Here is a 16,352-nt window from a genome sequence, read left to right on the forward strand (position 1 = left end):
TTATGATGACCAGTTTTCGTTCTCTTTGAAAACCACCACCACTTCCTGTTGCCCCTTATGTAATGTGCAGTTGAGATTAACTGCATATGATACACAAGCCACAATATGTGATTATGTGTGCCGAATAGAACCGGAACTAGTTGTAATAGAAAACGAGCCTGCCACATATTGAAGAACATTTTGTTTGAACTGGGACACCCTCGATCCCTCACCTCCTCCATTCTTTCCTCCCTACCCCCACCTCCTCTCTCCACTCTCTTCATCTTCCTGGGTCTCTCTTGGTTTCCTTCAGTAATCAGTTTTTCGTACCTAGCGATATCGTAAAAAAAAAAAAAAAAAACTTTCACTGAAAACATTCAGTTAACATCTGCGGTATTAGAAGAATCACTTAATCTACCACTGACAACCATAATGCACGTGACGCTCTTATTTCAAAATTTGCGTCCAATTGTAACACATTAGTAGACAGCCTTCATCAGAATATGCTCATGGCTGATTTTCACAGTAGTGAGCGTGTGAAATTGTACCGGGTAAAATACAGTTTGGAATCGTTGTTGTTCTGATGAAATTTGTTACCGCAGTTTCATTACGTAATTTCGGGACTTTTCGCGCATCAGTGTATTTGTTATGTGTTAACTGACAGTCCAAATTATTTCATGCATTTCACGCGTGAACACAGTTAATATTTAAAGCTGCAACATTGTTATATTGCAAAACGTAACCGAAGCGTTTTGTTTCCGAGCATTCGAAAATTCGCGAAGCGGTTATGATATGCATTGTCCTCCCCCCGCCCCCTTCCCCTTCAAAAACGGTCATTTTCCAGGAAATTTTAATACGAGCGTATTGGTTTTCATCTGTGTTAGAATTTTTCTTCACGAATAAAAACATCAGTATTAATTGACAAAGTATGCGCCATAATTTTGTCTGCGGGTCATTTCGACATTTTGGGGAAATAAGCAGGCGCGACGAATTTAATTTCAGCTATTTCGATCTCTGTATACAACATTAACGCAAAGGGCTCGCAGCTACAGCAACAACAGGATAACAGAAAAAGCTATGTTCTCTCGCAATTAAGAACAAAATATTGCTTCTTGAATTATGAAATGAGGTTCTTTTGAATTACTGTTTTACATGCGATGCAGGCATCGTGAATGACAACCCTTAACGTTCTCCTTTCAATTCCGGTGACGACCTTCCGGCTCTCGACGAACATGAAAAGCGAGTACAGCGCATTGTGAGCAAGCCGACGTAGCTTTTGTCTCCTTACACCCTACTGCGAGACAGATATTCAAATATTCTTCTTCCTTCCCAAATCTTCCATAAAGTCCATTATCCCGACCTGTTTATTTCTGTACTACTCGTCGTTTACTATCAAACACCATAACATGTGTCATGCTTTCCGTATTTCTGAAGTTGCTAAATCCCGATCAAGACCGCCTCTTACTCAATCCTTCCCTGCCTACCGGTGATATCAACTCTTAAGCTTCCAATACACTTTTCGAAGTCCTTAAAGATTCTCGTTGTAACCTTGTAAATTTACGCTATTGGTCATTAAAATTGCTACTCTACGCCGATGACGTGCTACAGACGCGAAATTTAACCGACAGGAAGAAGATGCTGTGATATGAAAATGATTAGCTTTTCAGAGCATTCACACGAGATTGGCGCCGGTTGCGACACCTACAACGTGCTGACACGAGGAAAGTTCCCAACCGATTTCTCAAAAGAAAAATGGTTCAAATGGCTCTGAGCACTATGGGACTTAACAGCTGAGGTCATCAGTCCTCTAGAACATAGAACTACTTAAACCTAACCAACCTAAGGACATCACAGACATCCATGCCCGAGGCAGGATTCGAATCTGCGACCGTAGCGGTCTCGCGGTTCCAGACTGACGCGCCTAGAACTGCACGGCCACACCGGCCGGTCCGATTTCTCATACACAAACAGCAGTTGACCGGCGTTGCCTGGTGAAACGTTCTTGTGATGCCTCGTGTAAGGAGGAGAAATGCGTACCATCACGTTTCCGACTTTGATAAAGGTCGGATTGCAGTCTATCGCGATTGCGGTTTATCCTATCGCGAGATTGCTGCTCGCGTTGGTCGAGATCCAATGACTGTTAGCAGAATATGGAATCGGTGAGTTCAGGAGGGTAATACGGAACGCCGTGCTGGATCCCAACGACCTAGTATCACTAGCAGTCGAGATGACAGGCATCTTATCCGCATGGCTGTACGGATCGTGCAGCCACGTCTCGATCCCTTAGTCAACAGATGGGGACGTTTGCAAGACAACAACCATCTGAACGAACAGTTCGACGACGTTTGCAGCAGCGTGGACTATCAGCTCGGAGACCATGGCTGCGGTTACCCTTGACGCTGCATCACAGACAGGAGCGCCTGCGATGATGTACTCAACGACGAACCTGGGTGCACGAATGGCAAAACGTCATTTTTTCGGGTGAATCCAGGTTCTGTTTACAGCATCATGATGGTCCCATCCGTGATTGGCGACATCGCGGCGAACGCACCTTGGAAGCGTGTATTCGTCATCGCCATATTGGCGTATCACCCGGCATGATGGTATGGGGTGCCATTGGTTACACGTCTCGGTCACCTCTTGTTCGCATTGAAGGCATTTTGAACAGTGGACGTTAAATTTCAGATGTGTTACGACCCGTGGCTCTACCCTTCATTCGATCCCAGCGAAACCTTACATTTCAGCAGGATAATGCACGACCGCATGTTGCAGGTCCTTTACGGACCTTTCTGGATACAGAAAATGTTCGACTGCTGCCCTGGCCAGCACATTCTCCAGACCTCTCACCAATTGAAAACGTCTGGTCAATGGTGGCCGAGCAACTGGCTCGTCACAATACGCCAGTCACTACTCTTGATGAATTGTGGTATCATGTTGAAGCTGCATGGGCAGCTGTACCTTTACACGCCATCCAAGCTCTGTTTGACTCAATACCTAGGCGTATCAAGGCTGTTATTACGGCCAGAGGTGGTTGTTCTGGGTACTGATCTCTCATGATCTATGCATCCAAATTGCGTGAAAATGTAATCACATGTCAGTTCTATTATAATAAATTTGTCCAATGAATACCCGTTTATCATCTGCATTCTTTCTTGGTGTAGCAATTTTAATGGCCAGTATTGTATCTGTGTTGCAAATCCGTCGTTGTAACAGGCGGATGTAGATAGGAGTTAAAGCCGTAGAAACGCCGGCACCGCGAGGTTGTTCATGTCAGTCGTGTATCCTGGGCTGTCGGACATGCTACGGCTTCCTGACATGGCCAACGCAACGATGGACGCCTTCCGGATACAGATTACTGATCAGCAACTGTTGGTTCTCTTTGACGGTGCTCCACACACGATTATAGAGAATGAGAAAACGAATTTTCCTCACATAAGCCTCCCAGCGTGAACATTTACACGGTAATTCACACATAGAGTCAAAAAACAAAACCGATTTCAATTGTTTATTACAGACAAAGTATAAAAGATAGAAATATGTCGCGCATGTCACTAGGCAGAAGATGGTTCAAAGTTTTGACATACAGGTGCGCTGTTGTTCGTTTGTAGCAACATGGAACTACATAACAAATCATTTTCTGTATTGGAATTTGCATAGAGTCCATCCACTGTTCAAGTGCAACGTGCATTGTGCCGTGGATTCGACAAGAGGCCGCCTCTGCACAAGCAGATTTATGACCGGCATACAAAAGTCTTGGAAGTTTGTTACACATGCGAAGAGAAGAGTACTGGTCGGCCACGCACGTCTGATGAAAATGTCGATTGTATCCTAGATGCGTTCATACGGAGCCCTGGGACGTCCACAAGACGCGGAGGCCAGGTACTTCAGCTTCCTCAAACGATCGTGTGGCGTCTTGTGAAATGACGCGTGCATACGAAGTGTTACAAGTTGCAGTTACTGCAGCAATTGCGTCCCGGCGACCGCAAGAGAAGGTACGATTTTTGCTTTTTAGTTCTACAGGATATGGCAGCGAACACTTTTTCCGAATGACTCATCTTTTCGGACGAATCGGCGTTTCACCTATCGGGTGAAGTAAACTGCCATAATGGAAAAAGTTTGGGGTCACAAAACCCTGGCGTTGTCGTCGAAAATGCTTTTTGCTTCTGTTCACAATGTGCATGGTCCTTTGTTTTTTGTTCAGGAAACTGTTACAGGAATGTTATACCTGGACATGCTGAAAAATCGATTGTTCCCTCAGCTTTAAGCAGATTCCAATGATTTCATTTTTATACGTGACGGCACCGAGCCTCATTTTCACGTTGAGGTGGAGCATTATCTTAATAAATAAATGTCGTGTGACGCGGGCCTACCGTCGGGTAGACCGCTCGCATGATGCAAGTCTTTCGATGTGACCCCACTTCGGCGAGTTGCACGCGGATGGGGATGAAATGACGATGATTAGGATAACACAACACCCAGCCCCTTAGCGGAGAAAATCTCCGACCCAGCCGGGAATCGAACCCGGGCCCTTAGGATTGACAGCTTGTCGCGCTGACCACTCAGCTACCGGGGGCGGACATTATCTTAATAACACCATCCCACAACTTTAGTTTGGAATAGGTGAACGACAAGATGTCGTTCACCTTCCAGGTCACCAGTCATCGCACATTGCGATTTTTTTTTCTTATTTTTCGTGGGAGAACATAAAAGACAGAGTCTGTCTCACCTATAGCAGCTACTCTTCAGAAAGCGTTTAAGCGGTTGATTCGGTAAACAGGAACCTGTAGATTCGTGTGTGAAATAAAATGGAGTACCGTTTCGATGTTTCACGAACGACGCACGGCGTTCGTGTTGAGTGTATGGTACAGAGTGTGTGCGAACATAAAACGTTGAGCCCTCGTCTGTCCAGTGACAAGCGCATTGTGTTTTTATGTTTCATTGTTATAAGCAAAGAAGGGAAAGCAGAAAGGTGGAAGGAGTACATAGAGGATCTATACAAGGGTGATGTACTTGAGGGCAATATTATGGAAATGGAAGAGGATGTAGATGAAGATGAAATGAGAGATATGATACTGCGTGATGAGTTTGACAGAGCACTGAAAGACCTAAGTCGAAACAAGGCCCCGGGAGTAGACAGCATTCCATTAAAACTACTGACAGCCTTGGGAGAGCCAGTCCTGACAAAACTCAACCATCTGGTGAGCAAAATGTATGAGACAGGCGAAATACCCTCAGACTTCAAGAAGAATATAATAATTCCAATCCTAAAGAAAGCAGGTGGTGACAGATGTGAAAATTTCCGAACTATCAGTTTAATAAGTCACGGCTGCAAAATACTAACGCGAATTCTTTACAGACGTATGGAGAAACTGATAGAAGCCGATCTCGGGGAAGATCAGTTTGGATTCCATAGAAATATGGGAACACATGAGGCAATACTGACCCTACGACTTATCTTAGAAGCTAGATTAAGGAAAGGCAAACCTACGTTTCTAGCATTTGTAGACTTAGAGAAAGCTTTTGACAGTGTTGACTGGAATACTCTCTTTCAAATTCTGAAGGTGGCAGGGGTAAAATACAGGGAGCGAAAGGCTATTTACAATTTGTACAGAAACCAGATGGCAGTTATAAGAGTCGATGGGACATGAAAGGGAAGCAGTAGTTGGGAAGGGAGTGAGATACGGTTGTAGCCTCTCCCCAACGTTATTCAATCTGTATATTGAGCAAGCAATAAAGGAAACAAAAGAAAAATTCGGAGTAGGTAATAAAATCCATGGAGAGGAAATAAAAACTTGAAGGTTCGCCGATGACATTGTAATTCTGTCAGAGACAGCAAAGGACTTCGAAGAGCAGTTGAACGGAATGGATAGTGTCTTGAAAGGAAGATATAAGATGAACACCAACCAAAGCAAAACGAGGAAAATGGAATGTAGTCAAATTAAGTCGGGTGATGCTGAGGGAATTAGGTTAGGAAATGAGACACTTAAAGTAGTAAAGGAGTTTTGCTATTTGGGGAGCAAAATAACTGATGGTTGTCGAAGTAGAGAGGATATAAAATGTAGACTGGCAATGGTGAGAAAAGCGAGGATGTACGTTGCAGTAGGTACTGGGAGATGAAGAAGCTTGCAGAGGATAGGGTAGCATGGAGAGTTGCATCAAACCAGTCTCAGGACTGAAGACCACAACAACAACAACAATTTGTCTGTAGGAAAAAACTGAAATCTGTTTTCTGTTTGAGTTTTCTATTTGAATCATCAGGTATTAATTGTCCCATAGTAGACCTACAGAGTAAACAAGAAAAGATTCTCATTCAGTCTTAAATAATGACTGAATACACATAAGAAGCAGGTTTCACCTCAGGAATATTCGTTCTTCATTTATTTCGTTTTAAATACCTTAGCAATATCATATCGGCGTATGGGGACCGGTCACCCTTCATGTGAATCCATCAACGAGGCTGTATGCCACGCGTGGAACCCGTGTTTGAATCCCCATGCTGTCAGGAAGGAAGTTGGGAGGACTGGAGCGGGATGTGTTAAGGCTCGTGTTGACAGTAGAGGAGACAACTGAACGAGTAGTAGCGGCTCCAGATCTGCTGAATAGATATCGGCCGGGAGTGCGGTGTGCCCCTCCATACCTCATCTTGATGATACCACAGACTGAGAATGATAGACGGTCGGTTGGTTCCGAGTGGCTCGTCTGTGGCCTGAACAGCGATGCTTTCCTTTTGCCTTCTTGCTAATAAACTCTTATCTTTCCAGTGGTTCGGCTTACTTTCTGTTGGAACATACTTCTCTGTCTGATGATCCTACAGCGCTCTGATTACTTATACAACTACAATTCCTTCTCAGAAACCCACAGAAGTGAATACTGAGACAGTCCCACGAATATTCACCATTCGTCCAAAAAGTTCCAACATTGATTTTATTCCTGGTGTAAAAGCGAGGTCAGGACAGTAACTACGATGGCAGTTTGCACTACTAACTGTGAACAGCAGATGTGCATGCGATCTGTCAACTTTGTTGTGTCACAAATTGCAATGGGGCAACATCTCTTGATCAAGTGTCTAAGACATTCTCCAGGCACCTGGCGTGACTTGAGTGAAATGCAAAACGCAGAAAATTATTTGCTGGGAAGAATGACAGGTGACGTAACTTACGTACACGAACCTATCACAAAAGGAAAACGTGCAGAAAAGAACATGGAGGGTCCACTCGTTGATGATGTAACAGACACTGAACTCAACGTGCGGCGCGAGCTGAATAATTCCCCAAAGAGAACGTACACTGCGTTGAATACAAGTGTCGGGGAAGAAGAGACTATGGAGAACATTTGAAGCATTAAAACGACTATCTTAAGTTTCCTCTATTTTTTGTTTATCCAGTCTCGGTCCTTTTGCACTCGTCTACACCTACATCTATGTGATTACTCTGATATTCACAACAAAGTGCCTGGCAGAGGGTTCAATGAACAATCTTCAAGCTATCTCTCTACCGTTCCACTCTCGAATGGCGCGCGGGAAAATCGAGCACTTAAATTTTTCTGTGCGAGCCCTGATTTCTCTTATTTTATCGTGGTGATCATTTCTCCCTATGTAGGTGGATGCCAACAGAATGGTCGTGCAATCGGAGGAGAAAACTGTGATTGAAATTTCATGAGAAGACCCTGTCGCAACGAAAAGTGCCTTTGTTTCAATGATTGCCACTCCAATCCACATATCATGTTTGTGGCACTATCTCCCCTACTTCGCGATGGTACAAAACGAGCTGCCCTTCTTTGAACTTTTTCGATGTCATCCGTCAGTCCCACCTGATGCGGATCCCACACCGCACAGCAGTGCTCCAGAATAAGTCGGGCAAGCGTAGTGTAAGCAGTCTCTTTGGTCGGCCTGTTACACCATTTAAGTGTTCTGCCAATGAAACGCAGTCTTTTGTTTTCTCTACCCACAACACTATGTATGTGATCGTTCCAATTTAAGTTATTTGTAATTGTAGTCTCTAAGTATTTAGCTGGATTTACAGCCTTCAGATTTGTGTGACTTATTATGTAATCGAAATTTAGCGGATTTCTTTTAGTACTCATACGAATAACTTCACACTTTTCTTTATTCAGGGTCAACTGCCACTTTTCGCACCATACAGATAACGTATCATTTTGCAGTTCGAATTGGTCATCTGATGACTACAACACGGTAAATGACAGCATCATCTGCAAACAATCTGAGGGCTACTCAAATTGTCTCCTACGTCGTTAATATCGATCAGGAACAATAGAGGGCCTATAACACTTACTTGGGGAACCACGGATATTACTTCTATTTTACTCGATGACTTTCCTTCTATTACTATGAACTGTGACCTTTCTGACAAGAAATCACGAATCCAGTCGCACAACTGAGGCGATACTCCGTAGGCACGCAGTTTGGTTAGAAGACGCTTGTGAGTAACGGTGTCGAAAGCTTTCTGGAAATCTAAAAATATGGAATCAATTTCACATCCCCTATCGATAGCACCGATTACTTCATGAGTATAAAGAGCTAGTTGTGTTTCACAAGAACGATATTTTCTGAATCCGAGCTGACTATGTGTCAATAAATCGTTTTCTTCGAGGTATTCATAATGTTCGAACACGCTGTATGTTCCCAAACCCTGTTCATATCGATCTTAGTGATATGGGCCTGTAATTCAGCGGATTACTCCTATTTCCCTTGAGCAGTTTTCCAGTCTTTAGGTGCGGATCTTTCTGTGAGAGAGCGGTTGTATAGAATTGCTAAACATGGACTGAGTATCTCACTTACTGACTGAGTATCTCACTTACTATGTCGTTTTCATTTTCAGTTCGTAGCATTTCGTTACGGTAATTTTGTTGGTGCTGCTGACACTATTTAATCATCAATCCAGCAGTGATAGTGAGGATCCAGTATGTTACCTTGCTTGTAGAGTCATCGCTGGATACAGAAGTAATTTCCAGTGTATTCCAGTCATGTGTTTTGGGACACATGTAGTATACTTACGAGGGGTGTTCAATAAGTAGTGCAACAAATTTTTCTCTGAAAGCACGTTGGTTTTATTCAGGATTCTAATACACCAAATTACTCCCCACTCTTTTGGCTACAAAAGGCAACGGCCTTGTCGCAGTGGCTACACCGGTTCCCGTGAGATCACCGAAGTTAAGCCCTGTCGGGCGTGGTCGGCACTTGGATGGGTGACCATCCGGGCCGCCATGCGCTGTTGCCATGTTTCGGGGTGCACTCTGCCTCGTGATGCCAATTGCGGAGCTACTTGACCGAATAGTAGCGGCTTCGGTCAAGCATACTATCGTAACGACCGGGAGAGCGGTGTGCTGACCCCACGCCCCTCCTATCCGCATCCTCCACTGAGGATGACACGGCGGTCGGATGGTCCCGGTAGACCACTCGTGGCCTGCAGACAGAGTGCTTTTTTCTTGCTACGAAACCCTATTTTTCACCAATATTTCCGTTCAATACGACGGCCTTACGCCAACTGTGTGGGAGGGTGTATATGCCCTCTCCGTACCAATGCACTGGCCGACGCCAGTCAGCGTCTTGCTGCATCGGTAACCGCCCCCTGAGCTACGTCCTGCATCCCGCGGAGTGCATACTTCATTGGACCAAACAGATGGAAGTCGGAAGGTGCGGGATCCGGGTTGTAAGGTGGATGAGGAAGAGCAGTCCAATGCAGTTTTGTGAACTCCTCTCGGATGCGGACTTGTGTGATGCTTTGCGTTGTCGTGGAGAAGTTTTTTGTGGCGACGAACACGCTAAAATAGTTTCTTCATTTTCCTGAGGGTAGCACAATACAAGTTGATCGTTGCACCATGATGGAGGACATCAAACAGAATAACCCGTCCAGACTCCCGGAAGATCGTCGTCTTGACCTTACCGGCTGAGGGCGCTGCTTTGAATTTCTTCTTCGGAGGAGAGGTGATGTTGCGCCACTACACGGCATCTTGCTTCCCGTTCGAAGAGAGGAATCCATGTTTCATCGCCTGTGACGATGTTCGATAAAAAAATTGTCGCAATCAGGCTCGTAAAGCGCGAGAAATTGCGCATAGATTGTCCTTCGTTGATCTTTTGGTCTTATGTCAGGCGGAGATGGACCCAGGATGCACGGAAACCTGAGTACCCCCACTGGTGGGCGAGTGTGTCAGCACTAACAACACACACGCCCAGTTGTGCAAAAAGATGTTTGACTGTAATCCGTCGTTCATGTCGAATGCGGGAGTCCCCGTGTTCCAGCATTGCAGGAGATCGGACAGGTTTGAGAGACTTCGTTGCGATGATGGCAGACGCCTCTCCCAACAAGTCACCGTGCTTTTGTTCACTACGATGTCTCCGTAGACATTCTGCAAGGGCCTATAAATACCTACCATGCTCTGGTTTTCCGCCAAAATAAACAGCTCTCTGCGTGGAACACATCAACACGAATGGTCTACTTGGAACACATCTCCGTTACAGACGCTGTTTTGAAGGCTACGTATAGCACCGCCATCTATCTCAAATTCATGGAACTGTAAGGACTGAAGTGGGAATTTTCCACAATGTCCCACAACCAATTCCACGTTTTTTCAAACGAAACTGGTCGATAAAAAAATATGTTGCTTTAATTACTGAACGCTCTTCTTATGACGAGGGTAAACAATATTAACTGTGTGATTCTTCAACTTCTTCGGGAGTAATTCATGACGAAATAGTTCAAGGGTGAAAGGCCAGATATCAGTGTCCAACGCGCAAAACATTTCGGCAAGCGATCACGTTGCCCTGCCTTGCCACCTGATGGCAGCTTGGTAGATCGTTCACCAGTAAACTATTCTGTCATTAATTTAGTGACCGGATTATATGCATCATAAAAACTTTAAAATATTTATGCAAATATGCATGAAAAATACTTAGATATGAATGGAAAGTGTGCGCCGGCCTGTGTGGCCGAGCGGTTCTAGGCGCTTCAGTGTGGAACCGCGCGACTGCTACGGTCGCAGGTTCGAATCCTGCCAGGGCGTGGATGTGTGTGATGTCCTTAGGTTCGTTAGGTTTAAGTAGTTCTAAGTTTTAGGGGACTGATGACCTCAGATAGTAAGTCCCATAGTGCTCAGAGCCAGTTAATGCGTGCATTATTTCTCAAAGTCGAATCTGCGCATATCAATAATGAGGAAGAGCGCCGACCACACGAAAAATTGGTACATTTAGAACGCTGTTATCATTTTCTGAGTATTTCTAGTAAATGTTAGGATGGGAGCCTTTGTGGGATCATCTTCTAAAAATTTGCAAAATGGGGACGCATACCGTTTTTCAAGAATTCTTCCTTCTTTGCTACTGTTGTCGGTAACAAGCGGATGCGATGCGAGTGACTTGCAGTAAAACAATCGATATATACAAGACCAACGTCAAGATACATCGCGGAAAGAGGGGCACGCTCAAAATCTCCGTAATATTGTATTTAAAAATTAACATTCAATCATGAACCTTTTTGAACGGCATTAACTTTTAATTAATACTATATGACCAAATAATCATTTACAATTCATTTTCCATTTTTCTACTATTGTAAACATAAACGACCAAGTGCTGTACCAAATTTTCGGCAGTGAGATTGTGTCTTCAAACACTAGAAACATTTTTATAAGCAGAAAAGGATCGTTCAACATCAACCGAAGGAACTGGGCAGTATTTGAATTTGGATGCTATGTTGGCAGTTATTGTGTCTGGTAAAAGTTCACCAATCCCATTAATAAAACTATCAATTTGGCACAAGGCTTCAAGGCCTGGGTTATTGTTTAAACTGTTTTCAAACTTTTCTTTAAGTTTTCTTGGGAATACCTCCGGCAATGAGGAGTTCACTAACTGAATAGATTCATTCAACGCCAAATCTTGATTTTCAATCTTTTTAATACTTGGAGGCATATGGGAAAAATGAGTACTAATCACAGCAATGCCTTTTTTAATACAGGACTCATTAAAAGCTTTCTTGCACTGGCAAACTGCCAAAGCCTCTGCAATATCGAAGTCGTTTACTATCCCTCTTATGGCCTCAAAATGTTCATTGTAAAACAACACAGCTTCGATCCACTAACCCAACAGGTTACCACTGGCTCAGGAGGTAAAGGCACATTTGGTAGCTTTTCTGTGTAGGTCTTGAGGCGAGCAGACGCCTTTAGAAACACTTTCTTTCTGAATTAAATCAGTTTATTTACATTCACAAACGTGGAACGCACTTCTTCAGCAAGGCGACATACTCCATGAACAAAGCATGTCACATCAATCAAATTGGGATAAAATACTCGGAGTCGGGGGGGGGGGGGGGGGTTCCTGCTTTGATCATGTAGGAAGCAGCATCTGAAATCAACAAAATCACCCTTCCATCTGCTGAAGATTCTAGAATTATTTTTCTAATACCCTCATTCACGAGTCTAACGATCGTAGAATGATTTACTTTTTTCAAGTTCTTTGCAGGCCGCTGAATAGGAAGAAGGCTCTTCTTTTAAAGCACCAACAATTAAATTTGCAATATAACGGCCACAAGTGTCTGTAGTTTTTCATCACCTGAAATCCAGATAATGCTGTCCTTGAGTTCATTGCGTATTTCTTCCAGAACATTTAACGTAAACTGTCGGTATGGAATTTTTACGCAATGTTGATTCATCTGGTTTATTTTGATTTAAGCAATATTGGCGCAAGAAGCCTTTAAGAATAGAGTCTGTATGTTTGTTAAGAGGAATGAATACTTCACGTAGAACCATGTTGAACCGACATTTTTCGTTACATTTGAACGAATCCTTGCTACTGCAACTTGCCGTTGTCAGAAGTTGTCATGGTCCTTTCTTCTGCATTCCTGCTATATGAAGACTTGTCTTGATGTGCTGGTCTATTTGAAACTTTTTTTTGTTTCTCGCAAACTTGTAAGAGGTCCATGATTAAGGAATTTGTTGCTATCGCACTCGAGCAGATGTAATTCCGATGAATTGCTCACGCGCTACCTGCGATATGTAAGCTATAAGAGAATCTGAGACCAAAGAGCAGTGTTGACTGTAGTAGGAACTGTGTAGCAGCAGCAGTAAGTAGTTGCTACCGAGCAGTCTGGTGTATCGTGTTGGCTGGGCCGGTCGTGGTGGAGATGGCGGAGCCTGAGCGTTGTAATATAAGGTAAAAGCAGCCTCGCGCATATGTAGTACTGTCATATCAAGTCCCATGTAAATGTTCCTAAAAATCTCTTAATAATAATATTTCTTATAAAAAAATTAACTTTTGATAATCATTCATCGCAATTTAAAGAATTTACTAATTTCTCCAATCCATGGTCATCCCGATTATTGTAAAGAAAAATCAGTTGTTTCCTTTTATACATTACAAATCTATCGGCCAGCATTGCACTGAGCTGTGCCAGAAAAGTTTAGTTTCTTATAGGAGCAGATATATACGCGTTATTCGGTGACCTAATTAAGGTAAGATTTTTCAATTTATTCAGAATGAATTTTCAGGGCCATGACGCAGCACTGCTGACGTCCTAAGTTTACCAGTCTAAATTCACAGTCATTATTGAAAGGTTATAAGTGAGCGACAATTTTATTAAGAGATTAGTCACATTGTATTATTAGTAGGTTAAGGAATTTATTTTGTTTTGAAGTTACACTAAACGTGAATATTATTTATATTATTTTTCGTATTTTGTGGGGAGGTTACACTTGTCGACAACCGGCCAGGATCGTATTTTTGTGAATTTCTGAGAAGTAGTCATATATATGCTCTTATTTACTTAATATTAAATGTAGTTTGCATCTGGCGCAACGCATTCACTAATTTGTCACTCTTTCTTTCACAGATCATCGGCAATTTATTGCTCTTTGTTGTAATTGTATTTGTTCCATTTTTGCTTTGTCTTTGTTTCATTTTGTGCTTAACTTTGATTTGTGAAAATGCCGCAAAAAACTGCTAACAGTACATCGTGATGTGCAATGAGTGAGAAAGTCGACTCGAATAATTTGACAGATAATACTGGCGACACTCAGTGTAGTAGTGATAATCCTCTAATTAAAGATAATCAGTGCATGCCGATTACTAGTATTGATTTAAATCCTAATGATGTGTAAACAAATTCATTTATGTCCACAGTAAATTTAACAATTGATGACGCGGCACGTTCCGATACAATGAACGCTGCCCAGTTTGACACACCTGATTCGCAAAATTTGCATTGTGAACAGATAAATTTTTCTCACGAAGATGAACAATGTAGTCAGAATACGTCAGATTTATTTGATTCCGGTGTAGTGACCAACAGTGCACATCCAATTGGCGAACCTTTTCAAGAATCAGAAAATGACCAAATGGTTACACAAAACGTGACGCAAGCAGATACACCATCACACAGCATAGAGAATAGAGTAATTTTGGCATGGATCAAGTTATGGCATTATTGTTACAAATTAATCACTCGAACAAACAACTTAATGAAAAACAAGATAACCTTAATGAATCGAATAAACAATTTAATGAAAAACTAGACAACAATGCCAAACAGTTGAATGAAAAACTAGACAACAATTCCAAACAGTTGAATGAAAAACAAGACAATTTCAAACAGCTTAGTGAATAGATTGCAGCCGTTGCCGTACAATGTCATGATACTAAAGAACAATTACGTGAGGAAATTAAGGCTTGTGCTAGGAACAGTAGTGAAGAAATTAGATCTGTGGCACAAGAATTAAGTAATACACATGCAGCCACAACCAAATTACTTAGAGATGAAATTAGTGCAGTCGCTAAACAATGTTCTGAAAACGCAACAGTTACGCGACGAGTTTAAATTAATGTCATCAGAACTTTCACGCACACTGGATGCGAAAATAGACACGAAATTTGAACAACAAAACAGCCAAATTGACGAACGTTTTAATCACCACCTACAAAGCAGTGAAACGCGTTACCGTAAATTTATACAGGAACAGAATAAAGTAAAGAAACGAGTCATGGAAACAATTACGGCACAGAGACAGGAAGATAAGCGTAAAATGTTTACCAAGGCAAAAACATACGTAGACAACAATATTGCTACACAGTAGCCTTTCAGACAGTGACCAACTGTCTTGAACAATTAGAATTAATACAGGATCCTGATGCCATCAAAGAAGACGTTAAGAAATTGAACAAAACCACACGTAAAATACAAAAACAAATTAATGCTTGTGACACTAAAAACGACGATCACGTAAAAGCACTGACTGAAAAATTTGATGAATTGGCCAGTCGTATTGACGTTATCGAAAATAACAATGACACCAAATCAGACGATACGTCACCGATTCCTTTCAATCAAACACCCGAATTCCAAAATTTACAGCAGACAATCAGTGAGATAAGTTCGTCCAATAATACATTGCGTAGAAAAGTGTCGTCTTTACAGCAAGAAGTGACAGAAATGAAAAATGTTTCAGCCTCTAACACGCCACAGCATACGCCACATTGTGAACATTTGTCATATTCACACAGCCAATGTAATTTAGGTAATTTACAGAGTGTACGTGACTTAGATTCCGAACAGTCACAGACAAACAGATTATCATACAATCCTGAACCTGCTCAGACATACAGAGACGATAATTTTGATTATAAGCACTTTCTATCCGTGAAAAAATCGAAGGTATGTCAAAATGACAGAATACAGATTCACGCTTTGGACTGGATACAACAATTAGGCTTCGCATTTTCACCGGCATTGCCTGTAATGCAGAAACTAGAATTTATTTGCAGCGCGTAATTGACCTCAGGGGATTCACTACAATTCGATGAATATGTGCCATAGCATGCACAGGGCCTCGAGCCGTAGTAGTGCTATTTCATCTTTAGTTTTCTGCACTGCTGCCTTCTCTTTTACTATCCTTTATATCTATCAAAACATCTCTTCAACTATCGATTTATCTAGGATTAGAATTGAGTAAAGAAACCCTGATACGACAAGTTTTACCGAAAGTGACAGTTTTCATTAGACACTTCCGAAATGACAAGAAATACCAGTGTAATTTTAATAACAAACAAAATTTTAATCATCAGTATGTACAAAATTTTCAGCAGTCGCAAACACATTTTGGCAACAATAGAGGTTTTTCCCCACAACAGCAACAAAATCAGCCGGTTAGCGTACCTAACCAACAATGTAGTCTGCAAGGTCAGCCAAGCTTTGTTTCGTCGCCTACACGTATAGCGTCGGCCACGCCAAATAGTAACACACCGCTACATGGAAATCACTACGTACAGAAGACACATCATTTCAACCCGTATCGCAACGCGCCGTATAGCAATGATTATTATGACAGACGTAAAAGTAATGAGCACAATTTTCAGCGTACATTTAATAACAGTA

The 16,352-nt window shown here is 42.3% G+C and overlaps 1 pseudogene; it reads left to right on the top strand.

Annotated features, from left to right (window-relative positions):
- Nucleotides 1–9,097: 9,097 nt before the first annotated feature.
- Nucleotides 9,098–9,215, top strand: LOC124717702 (annotated as a pseudogene).
- Nucleotides 9,216–16,352: the final 7,137 nt, after the last annotated feature.

The sequence above is a fragment of the Schistocerca piceifrons genome, chromosome 1 (genome assembly GCF_021461385.2).
Source record: "Schistocerca piceifrons isolate TAMUIC-IGC-003096 chromosome 1, iqSchPice1.1, whole genome shotgun sequence".
In the NCBI taxonomy this organism is placed as follows: Eukaryota; Metazoa; Arthropoda; class Insecta; order Orthoptera; family Acrididae; genus Schistocerca; species Schistocerca piceifrons.